Source organism: Spinacia oleracea, chromosome 3 (genome assembly GCF_020520425.1).
Source record: "Spinacia oleracea cultivar Varoflay chromosome 3, BTI_SOV_V1, whole genome shotgun sequence".
NCBI lineage: Eukaryota > Viridiplantae > Streptophyta > Magnoliopsida > Caryophyllales > Amaranthaceae > Spinacia > Spinacia oleracea.
The window spans coordinates 20018459-20027515 of record NC_079489.1 but is presented as its reverse complement, the minus strand read 5'-3'; the positions used below and the strand labels follow the sequence as shown (position 1 = coordinate 20027515).

Sequence of the window (9057 nt, the reverse complement as noted above, 5' to 3'; positions counted from 1 at the left end):
GCTTAGCGATTTCTCGATCTATTCCTGGCATGTCTTTGTAGGGCCAAGCAAAGACACCCTCGAATTCCTGCAAAGTGGAGATTAGATCGGTTTTTTCAGTGGGAGTTAAGGTGAGGCCAATTTTAATGATTTTAGGATTTTCCTCTGTTCCAATATTTACCGATTTTGTGTCCTCAATTATAGGAGTTTTGAGTTCTTGTTCATTTACAGCTTTTATTAATTCGGTATATTCCTCTTCTGGCTCCTTTTCGTGCTCATTAGTGGCGAGACATTCTGCAGTACTACTCGGATTTTTAAGCGGCATATACTCGAAAGTTTTGTTTATCTTATTAAAGTCATGAAGCATTACATCAAAAAGATCTCCCGGAGTAGATATTTCCGGGTCTAAACTAGTTTTGGGACACTAGTACATAATTAACTTTAGGTAACACTGAAAAACTGTTACATAAAGGGGGTAAAGTGTCCATAGATAATAGGTAACACTTTATGGGTGATACATCTGCTCGTGCTACCTATTCTATTAGGTAACACTTTTAATAACATATGATAACACTTTTACTAGTGTTACCAAAAATATTTTTATGTAACACTTTTCCATTCCTATTGTAGCACTTTAAAAGTGTTACTCGTAATATCTTAGATAACACTTTTTAACCATTTGTATCACTTTTTTATATCATCTTTTGATTTACAGTAACACTTTATTGAATCATAGGTATCACTTTTCACCATATAACGTAACACCTTGTTCATTATTTAGGAACACTTTTATATTCTTAGGTAACATTACAAATTTAACACTTTTTAATATCTATTGTAACAACTTGCAAAGTAATGCTTTTCATTAAATATAATAATTTAACAAATATTACAAAATTGGTTCATAAATAATAATAATAATAATAATAATAATAATAATAATAATAATTTTATTATTATTATTATTATTATTATTATTATTATTATTATAAAATGATAATTTTTTTAAACTATAAAATAATATTATTATGTACAACACCAACCACAAATGTGAAATTGACATACGAAACAATAATATATTGATGTATTTAATAATTTAAATTGATATAATTTCATAGTTATATACAAAAACATCCAAAAACTCCAAAACAAAGAAACAAAAACCTATAATCCTACCAACGATGAAACCGAGCAAAAAGGTCACCTCAAGTCAACCATGACCAAAACTTAAACAGATCAGCAACAACAGAAAATGCCCTTAAAGCCAACAACATACATTGCTTCCCACCAGATTGAAATAACACCCATGAAACTCCTTATGTGAACTCAAAAACTGCAACTCAAACCAACAATCAAAATAGAGCAGACCCTAGTCGATCTTCACACAACAGGGAGCACCAAAATCATCAGGTTTGATTAGACACCAGTTGGCTTAAGTTGTCTTACACACCCCAAAACAACAACCAACCCAACAATAGAGATGAACCACTAGCCAACTCCGCCAGTATTACCAAAGTTTACACTCCTTGTCCTCATCTCATCGGTATTCTCTTCACTTGAGTGATTTAGTTCACCCTCTACACCAGATACGTACTCGTTACTATCTTTTGTCACCTTCTGCGATTGCATCTTACTCCTCTTCGTTTGTTTTCAGCTCTTCACCATTTGACTTACTTGGTAAGCCATTGATTCAATCCCCGGACCAATTCCTTCATTTACTATCTATTATCTTCTATCCTCTTTTGCCTTGGTCTTTCATTATCTGACATCTTGACCTCCTACAAAAAATATATTAAACATGTCTAACAAAATATATTTCTATATTTAAAAAAAAAAGTATCAACAACCAGAAAAGATTATGATATAAATATGAACAAGGCAGTAGCAACAACTATAAAATTGAACTTTGTGTTCTGGAGTGGATATTCTGCCTTTTGGTGTCTTTAAACGTTATAGAACTGTGTGTTCTGGAGTGGATATTCTGCCTTTTGGTGTCTTTAAACGTTATAGAACTGTGTGTTCTGGAGTGGATATTCTGCTCCAGCGACTTCTAGTTGGGTTTGGAAGCACCTATGTAAGAAAAAGGAGTGAATGGATACTAAAATTACGCTGAATCAGACCCTGCAACTTTAAAATTATTTTCTAAAAAAAAAACTCCAATTGAGAAAGCAAAGAACTATAGTGTAATGGACATTGGTCTTGATTCAAAGATCGACTCGTTATTATGATAGGATTGACTACATCTGCCTCTTGTAAACTTAGTGTGCTTAAGAAGTCAAGTATCAAAGATAGAAAAAAACAAATGTGTTTTCCGTTGGCTTTAGTGAACAACACAAGGGTAATATGATGAATATCACCCAATCGTTATTTTGTAGAGCTTCAAAAAAACTGTCCAAGCAAAAAAAATGTATATAATGTAGAAAATAAATTACAAAGTACTAAAAAAGTATGAGTAAAACTTGTATAAATAGAAATTGGGTCAGAATCTCTTCCTAAAGGTTTGCTGCTACTTGACCAGTTAAGGTATCCCTTTTAACACTTTTTAGACAACTTTTATTTAACTGAAGCTACTATGCATGGATTTTCTACAGCTTGCACGTCTACTGAGGTCACGTTCTGTCTAAATCCCCCTTAGTGCCAATACATTTTTACTCCTTAACCTTAATAATCTTTTGTAACTACAATATGATAATCCTATATCAAAGTTTTGTCATATAAAAGGAAGAAAAACTTATATAAGAAGGAAATAAAGTGTTCTACTGGTGTCTGCGATGATAAAAGGAAATTCTCTATTGAGTGTACTATTGGTGTCTACGGTAATCAAAAGACATTCTCTACTCCCTATATGATATGAAATCAGCAGAATATAAAATATGTAGGTTGGTTCATGCCGGTCTTCTATATGTTTTGTTAAAAGAAAATGCATCAACTTTCGACTTTGGCAACCAGCTTTTCAAGGAACACAATTAGCTTTTCACACATACTAAAGACACATACGGATACGATGTTCTTATCTCTATTTAGAGAAAACGCATCATTTCTGCAAAAGCTTTTGCGGGAAATCCTTCCATTTTCTCCTGAAACCTGCAAATAAGAGTGGGTGACAGATTACAAGATTAATAATGTCATAATATCTTTATTGTAATGATAGCTGTAAAAATGACGTTAAAATAATCTATATACTTGAACAGAACTGAAGCCAACAAGGCCAGCTGCAAATGTTTTATAGGAAGAGCTCATCCCACCATTGGTACCACAGGTGTGGTGGTTGATACAGACACAGGTGCCTGTGGTATATAGGGATATTTTATCATTGTCTTTGCCTCAAACCCACCATGATTTTGTATTAGATAACCCAGATTAGAAAGTCACTATAGATACTAGGGGACCTCTATTATTGCTTTGTTAGATAAAAATAATGTACCACCAATAAGTCAGTAAGAAAAGTATGCATATTGCATCTAAGAAAACTAAATCCATGTGAAAATACATTCACTGGTAAATATTTCTTTTTAAGAAAGCCTAACTTTACAGAACTATCCAACAACAATCTTCACATATAAAAACAAATTTGAACATGCTAGCAGACTTTGCAGATGAATTCTGAGTAGAAAAGAAAACACACATACAACAACCTGCTCCAAGAAATAGTATTTGCAAACCAAACACACAGACTCACATTCAACAACCATACCAAACCAAAACACACAGACTCACAGTCAGCAACCAGGCAAAGTGAAACCACAAACTATATTCCTCCTCGAATTATACTAGAAAATGTAGTTTTGAACAAGAACCCACAAACATACTCCTTCCTGAAAACCCAATTGAAGGTGAAGACATTCTAAATACCGAATCAAAAAATCACAAAAAAGTAAACATTATAATCTAGTTTGTAACAATTCATAGAAATCTTGAAAATGAAGTATTAAATAACCAAAAAAAATAAGAACACCCACCACAAATGAGAAAATACCTGAAATTGGAAGCCTGCAAATTCGATAAAACCCGATCAAGACCAATATTAAGACCACGAAATCGGAAACGCGAATTCGATGAAACGTGAAATTGGAAGCGCCCATTCGATGAAATTTCCCCCTTCCGATCAACGCAAACAAAACTATTTACAATTGTGAAGCAATCAAACTTCTAAAAGCTTAAATTAGTAAAACAAAAAAAGAATTACGAGATAATTGAACTTACATAATTTAGGGTTTGAAAATAGAAAATCAAAGCCCTTATGTTCTGTAAGAGTATGAAAGAACGATGCAATGTTGTTGGATTTAGTTAATCTAAAAAATAGAGTATGAAAGAACTTGCAAGGGTGAAGAAATTGTTGTATGAATGGAAGATGGAGGACGAAAGGTGGAATAAACAAAGAGATGAGAGGTGGAGGAAGGAGATGTCTATGATTATGTTTCGAGATGTTTCGAGGCAATTTGCCATTTTTTCTTTCATTTTTTTAATAAGGGAATCTAACACTAATTTAGGTGGGCCTAATCTTTCCCTCAAAAAAAAAAGGTGGGCCTAATCTAAGCTTCCCTAATATCTTATATCTTGCTGTACACAAAACTCAACGAGTATAGAAAAGAATTGGTCAACAAATGTTAGTGAATTAAGATACTACGTATTGAAATTTAAAAGTGTTACCAATTAGTGTTAGGTAATACTAAAGTGTTACAAAGTAGTGTTACCGTTTATTAAAGTGTTACAAATTGGTGTTACCTAATATTAAGTATTACAAATTATTGTTACCTAAAATTAAAGTGTTATCAAAGTGCTACTTATACATTGAATAATTTTACAACTTTAAAAGTGTTACCATTTGGTGTTACCTAAGATCACTTTTGTACTAGTGGGAGGGGTTACAATTTTGCTAGGTTCGGACTCGGAGTCGGACTCGGATTCAGACTCTAATTCTTCGTACATTGGACCCTCTCCCGCAGATATCTTGAACTTCATTCCACGAGCATTGGTCCATTTGAAGGTCTTGCGCCACCCTCGTTGGATTTGGTCAACCTTTAAGGGTAATGGAGCGATCAGTTTAGTGGGATCGAACAATTCATCTTGAAGGGCCAATGCCATAATTTCTGTTTCGTTCCTTGCTCTTTTCTTTTCTAACCCAAACAATAGCCCGAAAACATGTGAGTTGGGGAGCGCTGTTGGCATGGCATGGTTCTTTGAGGAGAGTGGCCTTTGAGAACGTAGAGGGTCGTGCTCCAGAGCATGCATCTCTTGGGTTTGTGCGACCTCTAGGAATAGATGTTCGGGATATGCTACTTCCATTACGATCCTTGATGGCTATCACGGGTAGGTATTCAGGGGCCCTGCATTATTGTTGTGGAGTAGGAGACACATTAGTTTATTTCATGAGTCGGTTTTTAGACATTTTATGACTACCCTTAAGTCGGACTAGTATATTTCGACTACTATTTGTGCACTTTGAACTCTTTATATTTTCGAAAATCTTTGCCCGTGTGACATTCATAGTTATTAGCATGCTCGGTTTTGGTGCCAAACATTGTCGTCATAGGAGGCCTAACAACGACACAAAGAGTTATTTATTTTTATATTTTTTTAGTCGCTTTTAGAATCGAGTGCCTTTCATACGCCCTCGCAGCAATCTTTACGAATAGTTTTTTTTGCTACGTATATATTTTTTGCGCGGGCACCGAGGCGGCTGCGCCTGACCAAAAGGCCAGGCAGCAACTTCAGCGCCCAGCGAAGGGCGTGAGAAATATTAGCGCCCAGCCAGGGGCGTTGAAAATGCGTCCCTGACTGGTTCTCGTTTCTTGTTTGCGTATACTTTTTGTTTATGCGACTTTGATTTTGCGTGCTTGCCTAATAACGTCCTTTACGCGTTACAGCGTTTTGTGGGATTCGTTACGGGCCATCCCGAGCGTCGCTTATTTTTGTGGCGATCGTTCGGGTTTGCGGAACACGTATTTTGATATAACTCTTTGACCAATTGGTTTATGAACGTTTGGGCAATTTTTAAGGTCGTTGGCTTTCAAACATTATTTGTCACACACAATCACATATTTCGCTACACATAACTAACATTACATCATGAGGCAAGATAATAATATGTCATGTAGTTTATGATAGGCTTCTATGGGTAGTATTTGCGCCGGCTTGGTACCGCTTCTATCGCAGATCAAACACATGCCCCGGTCGAGGTAGTGCCTTCAACAGACGAATTTCGCCCAAGAGGCCAATCACGATGTAAGCCAAGGGGGCATGCACCAATGAAAGGGACCTAATGGGCGAGCGATTGGGTTTGGGACGGGTGTACTACTAGCGAAAGTGCCGAGTGGACAACATTCGAAGTGTATGCAACCCCTGGTTGGCGATGGGTATCCTTAGTCCCAACTCCCTAAGGGAGCCAAGATTCGTTTTGCGGTTCTGCCCGTTCACATTAATATGCTGATTTTCAGGTCATCCCAACTTGATGGGGAAATAAACGTGGGGTAGGATCGTTTCACCCTTCGGCTATTTTGATTACCTACGAGCACGAGTATTTCCTTCACTATCCCCAGTGGAGTCGCCACTGTGAGGGGGTCGAAAAAGCACGAGGCTAATGCGTGACCTCGTCCCTCATGGGCGTGACGTTTCTTTTTGTCAAATCAAGTGTAATTGAATTTCCTGTGAGTTTACACCCAATTGACTAGTAATATAGGAGTCGCCATTCAGTTTTTAACGACAATGAGAAAAACTGACAAAACCCGGTTATCGTGACATAAAGGGAGTGCAATTATGTTTGACCACGACGGCCATAGGTTCCCTTGTGATCCCTGGTGCGGGGATCTCTCAACGTACACCCGCAAGGTAGTGATTGAGGGTTCGGGTGACTGTAACTACCGAGAGGAGTATTCGCTCTTCGATAACTCCAGAGGCAGGATATCCTTACTAGCTCAGCATAAATAATTGAAGGGACATGCGTTAACTATTAAACTAATCTGAATTGATTTTAACAATATACAACACATAATACTAGATCGATCGCGATTATCTGATTTAGATTGTTTTAAGGGACCTAGCATGATAGTTCGATTTCCCAAAATATTATCTTTATCAGGCGTGATAGAACAATCAGATTTAATGGTTTAACAATATATAAAAGGGCGAGGAAAGCAATTAAATCATGCGAAGGGACACATTACGACGCACCCTTGAGAGGTGCGTCACGGTTCTCAAAAACTAACCACTTTGGCTTTGCTATTTCTCCTTTTATTTAACGAATCTCAAGTTTCCAGGCTTAATTCTTCAGCTACAAGGGACAGGATACGTTCTGTTCGGTTTTTGGATCGATTGCGACAGAACGCGGGATCAATTTCGCAGCGTGAGGCTTAGGCTTAGGGGTTGGAGCCAATACTCAGAATATAAATTGTGTGTCCTTTTCACGTCGAATTTGGGGTTGTATTTATAGGGAAGAGTTCGTGGAAAGATAGAATTGTAGAGCTCTAATCCAAGAAGAATTAGGAGAGTACACGTACCCAGGTATTTTCAGCGCCCAGAGCCATGCGTTGAAAATAGGGTCTGGGCCGTATTTCCTTGTCAGATTTGGACTCGTGGAATACGGAGTCTTTGAGACTTATCCGAGTCTTTTAGCGCGTATTAACTTTATGACGGAATGCGTTTGGGCCCGCTACGAACTCTAGGCTCGTTAGGATTTTAATTAATACGTAACTCTTGTTTTCGAATCATATTAGGAATATGATTCCTCTTCTCATTTAGGATTTATGTTGGAGTGCAACACCTAATTCTGACAGGTTCCTATCTTTTATGACTTGCCACTTTTAACAACTACCCATCACGGCAGTTACTATTTTTAGCAGGTTTCCATAAATAGCAGGTTTCTATAAACAGCAGGTTTCTATAAATAGCAGGTTTCGGGTGAAATGAAAAGGGTGATTGAGATTCGTTATTTTATAGGAGATGCGTTGCCAAGTGGAGATTTTATGTTCTCATCATCGAACCTTTCCTTTCGGGAATGGGGACAAAAGTAGGTGTCTACAGGGATAGATCTAAAAGTATGATTGGACTAAGCCAAAGCACTTACATTGACAAAGTGCTAGCTAGGTTCAATATGATGGAAGCCAAGAGAGGCCATCTACCCATGTCACATGGCGTATATCTAAGCAAGAATCAGTGTCCCAAAACATCTGATGAGCGTAGAAAGATGAGTGGAATTCCATATGCTTCGGCCATTGGATCCATCATGTATGCTATGATTTGTACAAGGCCGGATGTTTCGTTCGCACTCAGTGCAACGAGCAGGTACCAATCAGAACCAGGTGAGGCGCATTGGACTGCTGCCAAGAACATCCTAAAGTACCTGAAAAGGACTAAGGATCAATTTCTGGTTTATGGTGGTACAAATGAGTTGATTGTTAAGGGCTATACGGACACAAGCTTTCAAACCGACAGAGATGATTTCAGATCACAGTCTGGGTTTGTGTTCTGCCTCAACGGCGGAGCAGTAAGCTGGAAAAGTGCTAAGCAAAGCACTATTGCGTATTCTACAACTAAAGCCGAGTACATTGCTGCCTCAGAAGCAGCAAAGGAAGCTATTTGGATTCGGAAGTTCATCGAAGAACTTGGTGTTGTCCCCTCCATTAAAGGACCAGTGGCTTTGTATTGCGACAATAGCGGAGCCATTGCCCAGGCAAAGGAGCCTAGGAGCCACCAGAAGTCCAAGCACGTACTGCGGCGATTTCATATACTTCGAGAGATCGTTGAAAGAAAGGAAATCGAGATTTGCAAGGTTGGAACTGACGACAACGTCGCAGATCCATTGACTAAACCGTTGCCACAAGTGAAACACAACGCACATGTAGCAACCATGGGAATCAAGCATGTTGGAGAATGGCTTTGATTTTCTAAGTATTGTTTTAGAACATCTGTTAGATCTATGTTTAAAACAATTGGTTTAACCATTTCATATTTATGAAATTTATTTATTTCATATTCATTTAATTGTGGTTTAGAATTAAATGATAAGTCCATGTGATTCAAATCATTCAAATGGGATGTCAAGATGGATTCTTTGACAAAGAAACATCCATAAGTGAACTT

The 9057-nt window shown here is 37.5% G+C and overlaps 1 long non-coding RNA gene across 2 annotated transcripts; it reads right to left on the bottom strand.

Moving 5' to 3' along the window:
• Positions 1–1041: 1041 nt before the first annotated feature.
• On the bottom strand, positions 1042–4430 carry LOC130470034 (uncharacterized). 2 transcript variants are annotated; one of them, XR_008930113.1, is made up of 3 exons: positions 4183–4430; positions 3956–4099; positions 1042–3063 (listed from the first exon to the last, which is right to left on the bottom strand). It is a non-coding gene; the product is annotated as an uncharacterized lncRNA (long non-coding RNA). The 2 variants fall into 2 exon arrangements; XR_008930114.1 differs by having other exon boundaries at positions 3956–4077; positions 4183–4429.
• Positions 4431–9057: the final 4627 nt, after the last annotated feature.